Source organism: Terrapene carolina, unplaced genomic scaffold (assembly GCF_002925995.2).
Source record: "Terrapene carolina triunguis isolate 2854851 unplaced genomic scaffold, T_m_triunguis-2.0 Scaffold629, whole genome shotgun sequence".
NCBI lineage: Eukaryota > Metazoa > Chordata > Testudines > Emydidae > Terrapene > Terrapene triunguis.
Window position 1 is genome coordinate 1337095 of NW_020664980.1, and position 21111 is coordinate 1358205.

A 21111-nucleotide genomic window follows, 5' to 3' on the forward strand; every position below is an offset into this window, starting at 1 on the left:
TGCAAGAGTACCTCAGCCAAAACCTTGCTAAGTGTTAATGCAATGGAGGATAAGGCACTGACGTGGGAGTCAGGAGAGACAGCTTCTCAGTCTGGTTCTTCTACTGACTTGCTTCATGTCCTTCAGTGAGTTACTTCATCTATCTGTGAACTGGTTTCCCCATCTATAAAATGGAGAGATAACACTTCCCTACCTTTTGTAACAGACTTTGGGATCTATACATGAAAAGTGCTAATTAAGAACTAAGTATAATTATTTATAATCATATAATGCAGGACCCTTTTGTTGTCCTTTTCTTTTTAACGTTTGCTCAGTGTGAATTCACCTCTTTAATGCTGACACCTTCCTAAATGAAACACAAAAACCAGACTCTTCTGATGCATCAGAGTTGTTACAAAATTAGATGCTCTAAAATTGCAAACCAACTTCTATACTGATGCTTTCCTGGGAAATCCAAGCTATACTAAGTTCAAATGAGTCTTTGGTTTGTTTCTGAAAGCTTAAAAACCTTCGGAGAAACAACTTTCCACATGTATTCATGGAAAAAATAAAAACTAGCTTAAAGTAGCTTTCAGGTAAAGGAACAGGGCAGAACAGTCAATGGGCCCCCACGCACACACAAGCCGCGCCCTTGCAGATGCAGTCTGCCTGCATTTGGGCAGTGCAGGGTTGGGCTCTGGGAGGGAGTTTGGGTGCGGAAGGAGGTGTAGGGTGCAGGCTCTGGGACAGAGTTTGGATGCTGGGTGCAGGCTCTAGGCTGGGGCAGGGGTTGGGGTGCAGGAGGAAGCCAGGGAGTCAGTGCTTACCTCAGGCGGCTCCTGAAAGTGACCTGTACATCCCTCTAGCAGCGGCTCCTAGGTGTAGGGCCCAGGGGGTCTCCATGTGCTGCTGCTCCAATGGGAGCTGCGGAGTCGGTGCTTGGGGCAAGGGCAGCATGCAGAGACCCCTTCCCCAGGGGCCGCAGGGACGTGCCGGCTGCTTCCGGGAGCGGTATGGCGCAAAGGCGGTCAGGAAGCCTGCCTTAGCCCCCTGTGCTGCCAGCAGTGGCAGCCTGGGCCCTTTTAAATCGCCCAGGCTCCTGGGCAATTGCCCCCTTTGTGTGCACTCCCCTTTCCCCCCGTTGGTGAGCCTGATTTCAGGCCAAATCTATTGTTGAGGCTACCCCAATAATTTAGTCACCCAGTTTAGAATGAACAACTATTTCCAATGGTGGAGTTTTTCTCTGCAGAAAAGTGAAAATTGTGTTAACTTTTTGTTCTTTCCCCTACAGCAGATTGAAGATGACCTTACATTTTTGTGAATAACACCACCTTCAGACTTTTTGTAAATTTAAAAAACAAATCACTAGAGCTCAGGGAACAATTCACAATGAATAATTAATTTCACACATTTTGACATGTTTTCTGCTTTAAGAATATCAAAATTTTATTAATAAATCTCTTCAAATATTCAGCCTGTGGATTGATCATTATTTATTTCAATAGCACTTGGAGGCCCCGGCTGAGATCAGGACCACTGTGGCAGGTTATATACATAATAAGACACCACCCTGGCCCTGAAGAGTTTGCAATCTAAATATTCCAGTAGTACAGAAGGCGGGAGAAAGGAAGAAGTATTATCTCCATTTCACAGATGGAGAATTGAGGTGCAGAGAGATAGCAGCCAAGATTTTCAAAAGCACCTAGTGATTTAGGGTGCTTCAATGTTTCGGTCCCCAAAGTGATCTTCTTTGAAAACTGATCTGAATAACTTGCCCAAGGTCACACAGGAAGTCAGTGGCAGAATCAGGAACCAAATTCAGTTCTAAGTCCCAATCTAGTGCTTTAACCTTAAAACCAGCCTTCTTCAGAGGCAGTTGCTAATATTCTTAATTGAAACCACGCTTTTTATTAACTACAAGCACTCCAGCCTGATTCCGCTCGTGCTTTTGGAAACCTCTAGTCCACATAAGGCATGCTCAGGGAGTTGATCAAGGTTTTTCTATCTAAGAAGTCCTCAAAATGCTTTGCCTACAGATTGGCTTCTCTCTCATCTTAGCAAAAGGAGGCTCCATTTCAAATCATGCTTACCCTTATTCTCCTCCGTTTAGACTTGTTCTCACATATGCCCATGCTGCTTGAAGGCACCTGTTTAGATAGATGTCCCATGTAAATAAACAAGTTCAATATTGCTTCCTTTTTTACTCAGTGACAAAACTCCCATTAATTTCTATGGGTCAGGGTAATACTAAAAATGAGAAGAAGTCAAAACCAGAACTGAATTCCACCTTGAAATTTGGGGATATGGGATCTGAACTTCCTGAGTCAAATCCATCACCTACCTCTACCATATTGAAGAGACAGTGAAAGTATCTCCAATTTTAAGAACAGAGTCCGTATGGCCAAAACTAGTTCTCCTTTTGGTTCTTTTTTTTGGCTCAACTGGTTAGCTGGAGCCTGAGCAGGATTGTACAACTCTGAGATGTTTTATCTGGGAGATGGAGATAAAAGGTAATAGTAACAAACTCTTTCAAGATACCTAGCAAGGTAACATAAGAGAATAAAACATATCAGTTTCTCTCTGCCATCACAAGTTAACTCAGAAAATCTCAAGTGCAAGTGATTGTTTAGTGTAATTTTTATATTCTATATGTACACATATATTTTAAAGCCTAATCATGACACCCAAAGAAATAAACAGGAGAAAATGCACTACATTACAATACATACATTTCCTACAGCTGCTCAGTCCCTTGGTTAGTACAGTAGAACCTCAGAGTTATGAACACCACAGCAATGGAGGTTGTTTGTAACACTGAAATGTTCATAACTCTGAACAAAGCGTTTTGGTTGTTCTTTCAAAAGTTTACAACAGAACATTGAGTTAATACAGCTTTGAAACTGTACTATGCAGAAGAAAAATGCTTTTAGTTTACTTTTAACACAGTACTGTACTGTATTTGCTTTTTTTTTGGTCTCTGCTGTTGCCTGATTGCATCCTCTCAGTTCCAAATGAGGTGTGTGGTTGACTGGTCAGTTCCTAACTCTGGTGTTTGGAACTCTGAGGTTCTACTTTTAGTAGTGCTATCTTTTAGCGTGTGTTTTACCATAAAAGACTCTGTATCTAGACAACACTCATTCCAGACAAAGAATGCAGGATGTGTGACTACTTTGTGCACCAACCAGAGAGAGCTGCAGAGGGACAAATGTTCCCCCAAAGCTTCCTTCACTGTCACCTATGTCATTGGAGAGAATTATCTACTACTTCCTTGAGACAATCCCTTTTGTTTTATGATTTAAAAAAAAAAAGAGTGTGGTCTTTGTTTCTTTTGTATCGTAGTATTTTTCCAGGATAGACAGTCAGATACAGCATATATCTTCTTCATAATGATGCAAACATTTTTATTATGCAAAATTGTGCCAAATGTATCATATGAGGAAGTCCTGTCATGGTGTTCCACCTCTATGATAGATGGAAAGGGGAGTGTGAAATAATAATAGTTTTTATTAGGTGATATAGGAAGGAACTTTAAATCACAAACCTGCATCCACTTAAGTTGTATATACCTGCTGTTTCAAGCTTTTCTCTTGTGCACCATTACCACAGACATGTCATTTGTGAGGCTGTTATGGAACAGGAGCTGTAAAAATGGAGAAGACGGCAGCCTGCATTAATCAGCCCTTTGGAAGTCTGCGGGGGCAAGCTGAGACTGCTGAGCAGTTTAGAAAGCTAACATCGCTGCTCAGTGTAAAACTGAAAACAAAAGAGAAAATATGATGAGAGACTAAGGGAGAAGTAAAGTAGGCAGCTGGGGAATGGGGAGAAGGCACATAAATTTGATTTGCCTGGCTATAAATGTAACCAAAAAGTGAATAACTTTGTTTTTTTAATTCATCTTCAAGGTTAAGCAGAACCCAAATGAAATCACAGATGCTGCAATCTTTTATCAGAAATAAATCCCAGGCTTGCACCAAAATAGAAATCTTCCTACCCCACTAAGCAAGTGGCTCTCGTAAGACATAACCACCATGCAACGAGAATGCAGTGTCAAGAAGTAAATAATTCCAGTCTTGGTACCTCTGTTATCACACCCCTAGTAACTATTCAAGTTCAGTAAGCTTTGAAGGGATATGCAGTTAACTTGTCTGGGGATTTTGGTAACATGAGTCAATTTAGATCTTTATCCCAATACTTAACTTGGTGCTATCGTATTACAAGGAGTCCAACTCTCTCTATATGACTTCACTAAAAGTAAAATCCCAAACAAGAAAAAGATCAGGAACACCTAAAACTAACACCCTCAAAAATGCAGGCTACTTATCAACACAGATTGCCATTAATCTTATAGCACACAAATCTATCTACAAGTACTTACATGCTATCTCTTATAGAACGCCTTTCTTGAACTCTTCCATAAGAGTTTCTATCCTCTCCTCCTTTATATCCTTTTCAAGAGCAATTTCTGCTGTGATGTCTTCAAGAAATCAGACAATGCTTAATGGCTAGGCTAAGAGGCAGCTGGCTGAGGACAGTCGGGGAAAGCTGATATTTATGTATATCATTACAAAGCTAAAAAAATCCCCAAATAAAAATAAAAATTTTAAATTAACAAATGTATATAAAATCATCTCTCCTTTCTTATGTTGCTTGTCTACTTAGGCGTGATTTTTTAAAGACGTGCACATGAAGCTAATGTGACTACTCACAGTGCATAACGTTAAGCACAGGTATACACCTTTGTAGGATCAGGACTTTAGACTGTAAGCTCTTTGGTATAGGGACCATATCTTCATCTGTAGGGTTGGAAGGATTCGATTTTTATTGGTTAATGTAGGTAAACATTGATTTTTACCTTACACACACAAACCGACAAAAAATATTTTCATCAGTAATAATCAAAATTTACAGATAGGCAAAGAAAGAAAAATGCTGCTTGTGAACTCAGTAGAGTTTGATTAAAGTATATTTACTTGTTGTATATTTTGCATGTGTTGTTGACAATTTGTGTTTAAACAGTTATAAAACTTAAACTTTTTGAATCTCAATCTCTATTGTCATAAAATAATTGTTGTCTGACCCTCCCCTCCCCCCATGAGTTCCTGCAACTGTGAAAATTTAGATAGATAAAAATGAAAAGGTCTTAAAAATAAACATCAATACCCATCAAAATTAATGAAATATAAATATTAAATTCTGCCACGCCTTGTCATATATATTTGAACAGTGCCTGGTACAATGGTGCCCAGATCCTGATTGGGGAATCGGAGCATGACAATCCTATAAATATTTAATAATGATAATTACTAAGTGGATTCACCAGCCTTCTATGGGTGAAATTCACCCCTAAGCATGAGCCCACACAAAGCCTATGAACCACTTAAGTTGTATGTCTATGTAATATATATGTATATATAGCTTTCCTTATAGACAATAGCAAAATCCAGATGCCTAACTCTACAGCTCTATGATAGTTCAGCCACTTCCAACCACAATAATAACCACCCGCCACCTCCGTTCTTTGAAATCTAGTACATGCTCAATATACAAATTTCCAAGAGTTCTTTAAAGGCGGAATGATTTGTTTAAGTAATGATAATCATTTAGTTAATTGCAAGCTTGAAACATCTGTTTCGAGTCCACAATTAAAACCAGGCAGCCACCTGACAAATGGCAAACCGCTGGGAGGTTCCACCTCTCTTCAGAGAGAGAATGTTAACAGGCAGGCTGCATATTAAACCAAATCTCTGACAGAAGGAAGTCCCTGCTTGGGTCTGTTGTTAATTCAAGTCCTTTTGATTTAAATGGAGGTAAATTCCCTGCTGTTGTTTAACATTAGATTTAACACCAAGCAATCCTACTTAGAGAATACTTAATGATTTGAGAGTGGGTTATGGTAGAAATCTGTTCATCTATCATTTCAATGTGAGTGCTACACTTGGAGCCCTGCACAGGTGTGCTGTTATGATGGGAAAAACAAAGGATGCCAGGAATTTATTTTATACACTTGTTATAAGATGATAGATGATATTGCTTACTACCTTTACTGTCTTTTGTGCTTGATCTTATCTGCTTGATGTATGACCATCTGAGAGCCTGTTTGTATGCCATATGTCTCCAGTATTTATTTATTTTTAAGAATTTAATGTAGTGCAGCAAGAGATGTCTGAAAATTGTGCACATCAGCTGTGGAATTGAAGAGATTAATAGTGTTAAAATGTAAATCCTCCCAGTTAGGTGTGTGATGTTATCATTGAGGGGAGTGAGATGTCAGTGAGTATACTTCACGTACCTTTGTTGCGGCTGTGTCGATAAAGGGAATGGCCTGCAAAGCTGCATTATAGCAGCATATCATCAGGATTAGAATTCTTTAACCACTAGACATCATATCTCTCAGTTCCATGCATACATTGTCATTTCTTAACAAATTTTGCTATTAATACTTCTGTTGCACATATTAATTTCAGTAGGTCTCTATGTATAGAATTACTATGGTCAACCAGGCAAGAGAACTCTCAATGCTTCGGGGGGGGGGGGGGGGGGGGGGAATCAGCTTTATGTAGCTGTCAGCATGAAAAACTAGTTTAGAGTTGAGAGTACTGTTAAGTGGACTACTGTAATGTGAACTTGCAATGAATGGTACAAAACTGGAGTATTTCTTGCCATTCCCGCTCCAGCTGTTCATTCTCCATAAATAAGTTCAAAGTAAAACAGTCATGAGATATTGACAGGATGATATTAGATTAATTAGCCTGGTGCTATTACTTTAGTGTTGGTTTTCCTCATGAAGATTGAAAGGCACCAAATTGGATTCCGTTAATAATAAACCCACCTCCCAGTGGCTGGAGTTACCTCTCAGGCCTTTCTGTTCATGTGTTAGTATCTGTGTGCCATACAGTGGGCTTAAGGATGTGATATAAGGATGTGATGGTGAGTTCTTTGGTCTCGAATGCTACTTTCAAAGGTAACTTTTCTGGCAGTGTATTTCCAAGGAATAAAGCATCAGTGGAATGAGTGGTATCTCTCACTATGTACACAGGAAATAAGATGTACTGCAAAACATCATCCCATCTGTGAGGACACGTCAGAAGGTAATGTCCATATTCAGAGGTACCTAGGGTGACCAGAGAGCAAATTTGAAAAATCGGGACGGGGGTGGGGGGTAATAGGAGCCTATATAAGAAAAAGTCCCAAAAATCAGGACTGTCCCTATAAAATCGGGACATCTGGTCACCCTAGAGGTACCTCTTAAACCTGGGCAATGAGCCATGGAGCCTTCACTACTGACTTAATGAGAGCTGAGAATTTTTGACAAACACTTCCTGCTTTTTAGCATGAGCTGCTATCAGCCATATAATGTCTCTTATGCTCACGTACATAGGTGATAATAACAGAATAAACCATATAATTGACTCAACAAAGTCTTTCAGCCAATAGTGTTAAATGCTGTGCAAATCATCTTGTCAGGGAAGTCATTAGAACAGGGTTAATGAGGAACACAGCATTAGTTTGGAACATATAACCTCCTTATCTGCCTGTATCATTGATTCTAGTGTACATGAACTCCAAGAAAGGCAAATAGCTGTCTCTGGGTCATTGCTGTCTCACTATGGAAGGCACAGAAGAGAAGCTCTACTGTCATGTATTTGTACACTGCATTCCTTGATGCACAGCGTTTACCTTGCAGGATTCCTTTTTTCTTTTTCTCTTGGCCTAGTTGTGAAGTAGTTTTAACTGTATGTCACACATAAAAATTAAAAGCAGGACAGTTAGTTTCCTGCCAAAATAAAATGGCTGCCATTTTGCTCCCTAAATGCTCCCAGAAGCTGGCAGAAGCAGGAAGAAACATCCCCACATCTAATTTTCTCCCCTTCTCCTCCCCCTGGTGTCTCCTATATAGAAAAGCAGCTGGCAAGACTAACCTTGACAAGATGTATTCCTAAGTGTGATATTTGTTTTGATTTTCTTTTATCTTAAAGGCACAGTAGTTGTGAAGAGATTTATTTCTCTGGTTAGATGCTGGCCTTAAAACAATATTCTGCCTTATCAGTGTATTATACTGTTCCACAAAGATGCTTCAGACCAGAATACTTCACATTTTGCAGAATTAAGTCCTTAGCAAGAAGCTAAGTGGTTCTTGGTGTCACAGTTCAGGGCAACTGCACCGGTATTTCCCCCTCGGGGTCCAGCAAGAGCACCCACTTTTAGGCTTCTGGCTCCCCAGCCAAGCCCTCTCTTGAGTGGAAAAATACATCTCACTCCCTCCTGACAAGGGAATTTCCAGGCTGCAGTATTATGCTTACACAGCCCTTTCTGAGCAAGCACAGTTATTTTGAAGGTGAAAGCATTACAGAGAAAATGTACTAAAAATTATAAAAGAACCTACAGACATGCTAATAGATTTACCACAGATCACCCTGGACTTCAACAAGAGCTGTGGTAAGAGTAAATCCTTCAAATCCCAACAAGGGGGGTTTCTGTCGTCACAAGTTCATCATAGCTTTTGCTCAGAACAAGAACACACCTGAATCTGAGTCACTGCTTTATACAGTTTGGGTGTTTGATTTTGGGACCCTGGGAACAGGTAACCAACAAACAAAGGTCCCCTGCTCGGGGTGAAGCTTCAAAAGGCTGACTTCTCGCATCACCAGAGGAGATATATTTGCACATACCTCCCATTTAGAGCTTCCTTGGGAAACCCACTTAACTTTGTTTGTGCCATAAATTCATTCTTGCCTGGCAATGTTATAAATAGTCCTTTCAAGCTCAGAACACTTCCCAGGGTTTACAATGATCATGTCTCTGCTCTAGAGAAGTTACATACAATTCCACAGTAATTGTATTTTTAATACAATGGAATCCAAAGATACTTAAACTTAATTCATTAAGGCTTTTCAAGGATATTGCAGGAAATGGCCATATGTGTCACAGTTGGTGCTAAAATATTTTAAGGAACAAAACTTTGACTTTTACTCTACCCTTTCCTACTGAAGATGAATATGATCTGATCTTGTCTTGTATTCATACAAATCCCATGTAAGAGATGAAAACAGTAATATATGTGCTTATCATCACCAGGTGTTAAAAATGCCAAATCTTTTGGTTTCAGTTTGTATAGTTTTATCTGCAACTGAGTTATAAATGAAAATGCCACTTTCTATTCTTAGAATAAGGCACAAGGCTGCCTGCTGTGTAATGACTGGGAGAACATCCGTATAAAGGGTTATTCAAAATAATATTTTGCATTTGCTATCTGAGGATCTCAAAGTGCATTAATGATTTAAGATGCAAGACACCTGACTATAATGGTCCTTTCTCACAGATGGGGAAACTGAGATACAGAGAACTGATGTCTTGTCCAGAGAAGACTGGGCAAAGAATACGTCCCTTTTGCAGTATATAAAAGTCTAATTGCAATAATCTAACATAAACACATGTGGATTTGAAAGCAGGCTATGAAGCACTAGAGTCTTTTCTGTATTTATGAACAGTGCTTGTGATAAAATATTCCTAAAGGGTGGGTATTTTAATTTTACAATGCCTATAATGCTGCCTTTGCATTGGGAACATACTTTCCAGCTTCTACAGTATGTAGATTTCAAGCTAGATATGAATTTTCAATTTACTGCCAGTCACTGAGACAGCTACTCTGTTAACACCTCCCAAATCCTGTCACTATCTATAATTTTCTCCACATATTTTATTGTCATCCTGTATTGTTTTTTAATGAAAACACCTAATGCACATAGTTATTACAGTGGCAGTATATAGCACATTAGCTATTGAGGCAGACACTTCACCTCTTTATACCAGCTGTAGTTTAAAAGAGAGAATTGTGAAAGGCTTTACATATCTCTTTACAATCTGGGGGCCTGATTCTCCTCTCCCCTTTTCTGGTTTATATTAGTGAATCTCCACTGAAGTCGGTGGAGTTATTCCTGATTTACACAAGTGTAATGGGGATCAGAATCAGGCCAAATGACTTCACTGCATGTGGACTCAGACAAAAATAAAATAGAACTTTTTTTCCCATGCATTGATTGTGCAGAATAAAAGGATTTCTGTGTCTTGTTATCACAGTGCTCCCTATGGAGAGGAAAATGGACAAACTCACCTGATCTCCTTAATATTCATTATTACTTTACTGCTTTGCATTTCCTGTTTCTCAAACGGTTTGATTTCAAATATATTTGTGTTAGGTTCCATGGACTATGTGCCCTTTCAAACAAGGGGTTGGATGAAGGCCTCGGGACTGAATGGGTATTTTGCAGTGAGGATTCATACCTTTTGAGGGGCTAAATTAATGACTTTCCATGGGAGCTGGGCACCTATCTCCCTCAACTACCTTTTGAAAATCCAGGCTTTTCATATTTAAAAACTTTCCCCAGCTCATTGAAATTCTCTTGGGCAAAGAAAAATTTCCATAGAAACTTTGCAAGGCAAAGGTGAGATCTGGGTGAAAATCTGAGCAAGCCAGAAATTACCTAGAAGAAATAGCAGGAGAAACCAAGTTTCTTGTGCTCTTTAGGTGACTTCTCTAAATACATAAAAGAGACACAATATCTCTCTGACTGGGTATGATGCCAAGCTAACAGATGGGCTTTAACTGTACGAATGCAAAAAACTCATCAAGTTTGAGTTATTGGTGAATTATTGAGATTTCTTATTCATTTCTGGCAGTCCCCACAGTGTGCTAGGTGCTGAAAGAGGCAAAGCACATAGGGAGGCAGAGGGTACAGGAGAGGGGCAAAATATACCAGTAAAGTGGCCAGGTGGTGATTGGCCATGTGATGATCGTACAGTGTATTAATAGCAGGAAGGTTTTATTTTCTTCTTTGTTATTTTGTAAGATAGTTCCCTCGAGCCCCACCACACAGACTAATCAAGCAAATAAGTTCATGTAGACATCATGGTAGAAGTAGTAATTTATATATTCTCAGTAGCGTATTATAGGTGAGTTATGATTACTAACTGAAGTTAATAGGGGCCATTTCTACTCCAGTTCATTGCTAGAATTACTTTGAAAAATCCCCCACCTCATTTCTTTAGGTGTATTCATTTTGGAGATTGGTAAATGTGGATTTGCTTCTCTTAACAGTGTGTTTCTAAGGGTACGTCTATACCCAGCCGCTAGTTCGGCGGCTGGCAATCGAAGTTCTGGGTTCGACTTATGGCGTCTTGTCTGGACGCGATAAGTCGAACCAGGAAGTGCTCGCCGTCGACTGCGGTACTCCAGCTAGACGAGAGGAGTACCGTGGAGTCGACGGGGGAGCCTGCCTGCCGCGTGTGGACCGAGGTAAGATCGAGCTAAGGTACTTCGAACGTCAGCTACGTTATTCACGTAGCTGAAGTTGCGTACCTTAGTTCAATTTGGGGGGTTAGTGTAGACCAAGCCTAAGAGACAAATGGCACAATAGTGAAGTTTCCACACTTCTTAGTTCTGTGGGGATGGCCCTCAGCAAAAGAAAGACTTTATATTGTCTGCCTGAAATTTTGCAAAACAGAATGCTGCTTCTGTTGAATATGGCGTTAGTACTTGTGCTGAAAACTGTGCTACAGAAAAGAATAGAGATTATCCTGGTTTTGCAATTCAGATGTGTAATACTAATGTATACTGAGATATCATCTTCTTGCATTTTAGCTCCTAAAGATCAAATCCAGTTGAGAAGAGGTGGATGTAGGAAAGCCTACACATAGTATATAAAGACTTAGTCCTCAGTTTTAGAAAGAATTTTATATTATATTACATTATAATATAATTATAATTAATAAATACAAAATAAAAGAAAGTCAAAATCATCTCATTTTTGTCAAAATGAAACATTTTGATCCAAAATAATTCTTTCCCCCCTTCCTGGAGAAGTTCAAAATGTTCAACTTTCACTCCAATTCAGAATGAAGCCAAATTTCAAAATCTCAAAATTCTTCATGAAACAGAACTTCCATCTTCCCCACAGTTCTCTCGCTCTGGCTCTATGGTAGTTTGATTTCTTGACGTTGCTGGCTAAACTAGCAGAGTTCTCTTGAATCAAATACTGCAACACTGCAAGTCACATCCACTGGTTGAAACTAAAATAGGGGTCTTGATGGGAGGGTCAGAAGTCAAATATGAATATAGCAAAAATTAATGGCAATAGGTTAAAATCACTGTTACATACACTAACAGTGCTCTGACACGTGACACCATTTTTAAAAGGCTGCCTTGGAAATGGTTTTTCTGGACAGTAACTCCCCTCTAGGTTGTACTTTGAATCTATTTCCAATCACAAGGGAAACAAATCATCATTTGATAGATCTCTGACTTTTATATGTGGATTTGTTAATGATGTCTGACTGCAATAATGCCTGCTAGTTCCCTTAGACTGAGGAAGAGAATAACCAAGAATGGAACTTCCTGCATTAGATCAGCTGAGGATGATTTGAACCTCGGTGACTTATAGCTTTCAGCAGCAATTTCTTATTTCTTTATAATGTTCACCTGCAAAAGACTAAGTGATTTCAAGCCAGGAAACTTGGGAGCAATCATTTTACAGCCTGATCCATCTAATATATGGCGGTCAAAAGGGGATAATTATCGGCTATCACACCGAGAGTACAGCTCCCATTAGCAAGTTCCACACATCAATGGATGAACACGACAGTGGAATGAAAGCAGATAATGGTACGGTGCATGCTCGAGGGCTGATACATTAAAACAAAGCTCTCCAACTGCAATGTTAGGGTAGTGTTCTATGTGTTGAAACAACTGATAATTGCATTGACATTGTGAACACTCTATTTTTAGATGAATTAGTGAGATCTAACAGCCCTTAAAATATCATCATTGGTAATGATTGAGGGAGAAAGGACAGGAGGTAGCATGTAACCATATTCTAAAGGTTTCTGATCTTAATGTTTTCATGTTTACTTTTAGTGCTATGATTTGAAAGTCTTTAACCTTTCAGGCAGGTTCTGATCAAAATACTGCTGAGAAAATACAGTTGAAAACTGAATGTATATATGAATAAATAAACCATGTGTTGTTCACACCATTGGTCTACTTCTGTGCAATAGATCCATTGAAAATGGCTAATAACTAATCTTTTAGTACACATCTTATCACACTTCAAACACCCCTTGCTGACCAGTGTATGTTTACTAAAGTGTTACTGGTATGGCTTTAAGAAATTTTGCTCATACAGTACAACCTCAGAGTTCCTAAAGCCTCGGGAATGAAGGTTATTCGTAACTCTGAAATGTTCGTAACTCTGAACAAAGCATTTTGGTTGTTCTTTCAAAAGTTTACAACTGAAAATTGACTTAATACAGCTTTGAACCATTACTATGCTGAAGAAAATGCTGTTTTTAACCATCTTAATTTAAATGAAACAAGCACAGAAATAGTTTCCTTACTTTGTCATATCTTTTTTTTAAAGGTTCCCTTTATTTTTTTAGTAGTTTACGTTTAACGGAGTGCTGTACTGTATTTGCCTCTTTTTTTTGGTCTCTGCTGCTACCTGATTGCGTACTTCTGATTCGAAATGAGGTGTGTGGTTCTACTGTATTCTGTCCAACAATTTAATGCAAATGGTAGGTTTGGTCTAAATGACATAGCCCTTAGCCCATCAACACAATGTGTCAGGGATCATTAAGGTTTAAGAAATGTACTATTCTATAGAGTCCTGTTTGCCTGATGTCATATTATATCATAACTAACTAAATATATTTGGTCAAATTCTTCCCTGTGTAACTAACTAAATTGACTCTGATTTTGCTCATTATCTGCGTGATGATTGCGCATGATCTGATTAGTAATATATTTCATTGTCTGGAAGTAATTAATATGGGACACAAAAAGGAATATTAGACATTTCACAGTTCTCAATTTGTCATGACCTAAATATGATATACTGACCTTACACACGTGTGACAAAGATCAAAAATGAGGGGCACATCCAAAAATAGCTGAGAAGGAAGCTTGAAAAGACGTGGACTAATTTGTTAACACGTATTACATTTCCATTAGCTGCAGTCTCATGAGTCAGTATTTCAGATGTCAATTAGTTAACATTAATAAACAATGACATTTATCCACAAAATGACCACACAGTTCTTCAGGATTGGCATTGTCTATTCAGTAGAGCCCTGGCACTAAAACATCAAGGGATGTTGCAGGGCAGGCTGCAGTGTGTTTGCAGAGCTCCGTGTGTGAGAATAGGAGCTTCATGAAAGTGACAATTTCCCCCCCTGTAATTTTGTGAAAGAATTGTCATCATTTTGTTCCAGGCCATTTATATGATCCAGAAACTTCATGTTAAATGGAATTTCCAGTATAAGGCAACAAGAAGCATGTAAATACAAAATGTTGCCTGTTTTAGTGTGAATTAATTTTCCTGTTTAAGAAATTTGTAATGACATTATCCATAATTTTTAAAAGTACTGTTTTACTCAAAATAACCATTTTCGAGTGACAAATGGCACATTTCCCCCTAACAGGTAAAGAAATTTTTCATTGAAAAATAAAATGTTATAGGGTTTATTTGAGAAATATTAAAAAAACACATGGAACCTCAGTGTCCAAGGCTTTCTATTTTCTTTTCACATTTTTTCCCCACACCTCTGGTAGGAAGTTTATCCCAGGCTCTAGCCAGAGTGAATTTGTCCTTCATTTGCATGACCAATATAAGGGGACAAAATTAAGAAAGAATTATCGAGTAAAACAGGAAACTATTATGTTTCAGATCAACATTCTGCAGAATAATGCACAACTCAGATTACAAGAATAACAATTCCCTATTGGACAGAAAGTTACATAATATAAGTGTAGGGCTTGCACCAAAATCTATTGAAGTCTATGTAAAGATCACCACTGGTCAGGTCCTTGGTGCACATTGGTGCATAGATGCCATGGCAATGGGTGCCTGAAAGATAGATGAATTTGCTCAAAACCTTCTACCACGTACTGAATTCTCTAGTTCAGACCTCTAGCACAGGAGTTGCCTTCTAAAAGACTCCTTCCTAAATCCTAAGCCACTTCATATCAAGGGAACAGGCAGTAGCACAGCTAGCTACTGTCTGTGGGAATCTATTTAAAGAAAGTCAAAACTACTAATTCTATGCCCTCTAGGACTGCACTGCAGGGGTCATCACTAAGCATGCGCCCAAGTCATAATGCTGGATCTGAACTTAGATTTATTTGAACCAGAGACAAGTGATTGTAGATTCCCACTATTCCCTCTCGACCTTTTTATACACACAACACATTCTCTCTCTCTCTCTCTCTCAGTGGACATGCCATATGTGCTACATGAGCAAATCTCTGTGCTGTCTCTCTGCATGCTTAAGGAATGATTTTATTATTACCAGTTCTCTACATCCTGCCAAATTATTGTGCCAACTAGTTAAATGAATCTACCACCAAGAATCACATCGGATAAGGAAGCTGCCTGCCAAGAGACAGGAATTAGAAAGCAAGAATTAATCACTTCTCTACATTTCACCTCATTACCGTTTTTGACCTTTACTGTATTTTAAAAAAATGGCCTATAACTAGTGTTAAATAAAAAGATTTCAAATTCTATAAGTCTTCCAAAGGAACTTTTATGAAATTAATCCTGCTATCTCTCCTGCTACAGACTAGGCACAAGTTTCCATTTAAAAGCTCTAAGGAGATCGTGTGTGCTTTGGGACTTAATAAGGAAATAAGACATTAAATTGCAATACCTGGATGGCTGTAATACTGAGATAGATTTTGTCCCTCTCCGTCTTCCTCCTTTCCCCTCCCCAGCTCTGCTTTTCTCTGTCTCACTCTCCGTCACACACACAGCTATATTTAAAACAAAAGCCTGAAAAGAATAGTTCATTCTGCGTTTATTGGGAATGGCTGAAAATTCATTGCAGAGATTCCCTGGGAGGTTCCTTATTGATGCTATATCATATCATCATAATTTATATGCAACACACAAAACAAAAGTCTAAGTACAGTTCCCACTGGTATAAATATATATACCAATGAACTCCTACACAATCTTTTTATAGAACTAAATCCAAAAATAATATACCTGAGACGTACTGATGTCAAAGTATGATGAGCCTTATTGTAAATAAAACCTAAAGATAGATGCTTAGCATGCTCTAGCTATCTATTTAGCTATGTGTGATGATTTGGAGGACCTAGCTGTCTATATATAATGTATTAATTATTTTTTGTATCTTTCTGTATCATTGAATGTCCAGATATGTGGACTCAGACATCTAGTATCAGGGCTGGTGTCATGTCTTTCTCATATTAGACACAATGAAGAGTCATTAACGTGAATTATTCCCATTCAAATTAGATGACTGTAGAACAAGGCAATGGCTGAAGCCTAGGGGAACCAGTTTGACTCAGCTGGATGGAGGAGAACAGGGAATTTCCACAAAAGGGAGAATGAAGTGTTAGTAAAGTCCTTAAAAAAGACTGAGGGACTGAAAAAGGAACAAAAAATATAGGCTGTAGGAAGGAGAGGGGACCTGTTGACTACAGGATCAGCCAAAGCTGAAACTCTGACTGTAGGGATTAAAGGGAGTGACTCCATGTTTCGGAGGAGAAGCCATAAACTGGAGAAGTGTGGCCCAGCAGAGAGGGCCTGGAATCCTGAAAGGACACTGACCAAATCCCAAAGAATGATCAAGAGTGGTGAGGAAACTGAGGCAGGGAATGAAATGTAGGCATTTATTATTTTACCAAGGCTGGACTGTATACCTCGTGTGCTGCCTAAAGAGTGGTTGTTTTAGAAATCCTACAAAGTCCGTGTTTACTGACTTCCACTAACACATGTCACTGAAAGGTTAAATTGTAAACCAGAGTATGCATGAAGTGGAGCTCTGGGAAAGGGTGTAGTTAAGTTACTGGGCAGATTGGGGGGTCAGCTCTGGTCCTGGGGGCCTAACTGCTGCTGGACTGTGGCGTTCCACTACCAGAAAGACGATTAGACACAGAGAGTCTGTGTCCAGGAAGGCTCCAGCGAGGACAAAGAAAGAGACAGTGACTGAATCCTGCCTCGTCAAACGGAAGCTTAAAAGTACATGGGCCCAGTGCGTGGATCCAAACACAGCAGCTTGGTGAGTGCCAAGCAAGGGGAGATAGCACAGGGCTGTGGACACCATGACTGATTGATGTTTTTTACATTATAATTACTTGTGTGCTAAGTCTTCCAATTAATATATCAAGCTATTAACTCTTGAAGGCAAGGGGTTATCTGAACCCCTTAATGAAAATGCTCTTAAATAAGCAGCTTGTTTATGCTCCATGAAAAATACAGCTCCTGATCTGGCTCTCAATTTCAATATTTTGTTGTTTCACTAAGTGATAGAACAAACTCAGCAACTATCTATCACAGAGCTGTTCCCAGCAAAAGCAAGAAATTGGGGTGCTCTCCTTTCCCACTAAGACCAGAATGTACGGGGGATCCTGCTGCACCTACCCATAAAAATGAAGGATAGTCCTAATTCCTTAGCCTTTTGTTTTACAAATGTCTACAAAGACACTAAAGAAGAGCTCTATGTAAGCTTGAAAGCTTGTCTCTTTTCCCAACAGAAGTTGTTCCACCTTGTCTCTACAAAGATGCTGATTAAAATAGTTGAAAATTGAGAACGTGCAAAACTTAATACGTAGTGACTGCTTTTGGAGTGAGTTAGCTGTTATCATTTAATTTAATCTCCATCTGCCTTCTGTCTGTTTAAAGCAGTTTGGCATGTATTTCTGCATGGCCATCTGTGTCTGGGGGCTGGGTCAAGTGACTGTACTCATGGACATCATTTGGTATTCTCTTGGCTTCAGACACTATGAAAACCAAAGAGCCATTGGCACATGGTCCTTTAGTCATTCTGCAATCCTCCCACATTGTGCTTGTTAACTAAGATACCTCCATTGAACTCTCTCTGTGGATCTGATCCTGCAGTCACTGATGTCACTGAGAGTTAGCTCCGGGACCTAAGCCCTAATAGTCTATGCATGGCTTACAAATATTGTAAAAGTCCCTGAACAGCTAGAGGCTCCAGTTCTAGTTTTAGACAGAGGCATGGGGAGCTTCAAGAGTTCATTTAATATTCAGTGTGCACAGTCCTAAAAAATCACTGCCCGTTATTAACATTGCACAGCCTGAATGTGTGTCACTGCACATTTCTGAGACCCCGATGAAGCAGGGATGCACATGGACGATGTTATGAAGAGGGTGTTGAACAGTTTTGTAGACATAGCAGATGTGGGACCAGTAGGGCAAGTTCAGGACCAAGGACAGTGACGATAAATGGGAGATTTGAATGGAGGAAATGGAACTGGGCTTGAAGCTGCTCTTCATGCCCGTGAGATGCATTTCTGTCTTTGGAATGTTTAATTGAAATGTTGTTGGATAATTTTCAGTGACTGGTTTGAAAATTTTGCCCAAAGATTTGGGCCAGATTGTGCGTTGGAGCTGATGCACAATCACAGCCCAGGAGCTCCAGGAATCATGGTGCTTCAGGGCACATGATCCTTCCTGGATCTCCAGGCAGGGAGTACTGAAGGAGTGTGTAACATTGTGGCAATATATAGTATGCTCCACTCCTGTGGATCCAGCCAGATTGGTTGGCTAGTGTAGATGGAAAGGGTTATAACCCTGCCAACCACTCTGTAGGGTGACTTGTATCTATCACCTTTTTGGTTACACTAGTAAGTATCAGTCCCTTCACTCAGAAAAGTTCAAGGACAACAATTATACCTGGCTAATACTGAGGAGACACAGTTAGAAGAGGTTAAATCATCTTTTATTGTGTTGTCATGTCATGAAATTCAAGCCAGCAGGCATGCTGAGTTTTCTGAGCCCACAGCTGTTCTTTGCAGTCCATATTGTACTTGTTCTCTTTAACATCTAACACAAACAATAACTTCATTACCCTGCTGTCCCTTCCTTCACAGCAACATTCACTGGGAAAAGCTGCTCTATAAAGCTAAGAAATTGATGCCGTCATTAAGAGGGTCACGGCTCTGTTCTGACATCTTTGGTTTTGTTTATCAGCAGTCATTGGTGACTTAGGAAGCAGAATTTCCATATTCCATGATAGTTAAACAAAGAAAGGACTTGGCTAAGAATAATAAATTGCTTGCGTTTGCTGGCTAGCTTAAATCAAGTCCACAGACAGTGACTGCTGCCGATAAATCTTTTCGTTTATCTAGGTCTTAATTATATATGAACTTGAGGATGAAAAGCTTTTGTAGACACGTCTATTTCAAAATCCTGTGGTCTTGCATTCTTACTGTCAACACTACCCCCAGAGCCGTCAAGCACAAGGCTTTTAAAGTTTTTGAAGGATCATATTAATCCTAAAGTTTGGCAGAGCAAAACCTTTTGCCTTGTTTTGACAGACTAAAGAGGAGCAATTAAGATTGTGGTCATTGTTTTCCTTCCCCCATAAATAGTCAAGGCTGAGTATCTTCCTGTTGTGATAAAAACACACAGTAATATCTTCACCAAATCCTCACTTAAAGAAAGGCTTAAAGCCTTTTATCTTTCAGTTTCATAGAATCATAGAAGTGTAGGACTGGAAGGGACCTAAAGAGGTCATCTAGTCCAGTCTGGTGCACTCAAGGCAGGACTACGTAATAACTAGATCATTCTTGACAGGCGTTGTTAGTCTAACCTGTTCCCTTTGGTGGACACTCTCTCAAATGCGTGGCACAAGCCAATGCATGATTGCAACATGTTTTAACCCCAGAACTCTCCGTTCCATTAGATGTTCCATTAAGAACGGATAGTTCTAAGAAAGTACAGCAGGTTGCTCTCCTGTTTGTGGCTCAGACCAAACATCCTCCAGGAGGCAGTGACCCATGCACAGCAATTCTCATGCCTGGCTTTCTTCTGCATTCTAGACTCTATATTTAGCATTCTTAGTGATGCATTTGGCTCAGAGCAGACCTCAGCTGCAAGGATCTTTGCACTGGCGAGTCTCAAAGCATCCTTTACCTAATCAACTTGCAAGGCAGCGAAGCATGGCCGCTCCGAGCAGCTCGGGAGGCAGCTCTAGGCTTGCACTGAAAGGGTGACTTCACAATGACAGCAAATGACTTCTTATTTGCATCTACATGGAGGAAAATAGATTCCATTACAAATCTTTTTCAGCAGTCATGTAGGGAATGCCAGCTTTGGAAGGATTTGCACTGTAAAATCCAGAACAGTTGGACTCTAGTTTTCCTTTATTTATTTAATTTTTTGCTTTTCCTCTGCCACTCTCTTTCGGAACACTGACTTTCCAGCTCTAGGCAAAACATCCGCTGCTATTTTCCTCTTGATTTTCAAGGCTCACCTCAAGTGAAATTTTGCAGCATTTTAAGAACATGAGCATTTATCTGTGCTATTTATATAAATCTTATGTGTTAACCCTGAACAGGCTGGATTAAAAACCTGATACCAAAAGATGCACTCCTCCTGACCCCAGTTGCATAGGGAAGGGAGCTTGCTTAGTCATATTTGAATCACGCTGAGGGAGATTTCTGCTGAAAGGATTGTCTCTTTCATCTGCTTTCAGCAGTGGATGCACCAGTCTTCATGGTGAATAGTATAGTGACATAAGTGGGTTATAAATTATAACTTACAAAGGTCTCTGATGCAGCTGAAAACTATTTGAATAATCTATGACCACATATTGCAGATACACAGGGCTCAGTCCTGAAATCACTGGGCCAAACTTAACACTGGTGTAACTCCATCAGAGCATAATTATAAACCCAGTAACTCCCAGTGAGTTCCCTCTGTGCCAGACTATATGGAGAGCTAAGGGTTGCCCCTGTGATGTGGAGGGTATAATATAAACCTTCCACAGGGGACTGACTTTCATGATAAGGCTTCATCTACACTATAAAAATTGGGTCCTCTCATTCTACGCCCATGCATTTCCACTGAGGTTCACAACAGTCAAGGCTTAGTGTAGACAGGACATAGGCATTTTGAATACAATTCTGAATAAGGTTACACAGCACAGTAGTAAAAATGCCGGTGCCCTGACTACACGACAGCCTCCATGGTGTCTATCACTGTGAGAGCTGCACTAGTGGTGAATTACAGGTTCTAATATCCCTGTGTGATTTGCCAAGGCCTCACAGCCATGTCCTGATTCTGCTCTCTCACTGAGTTTATGCTG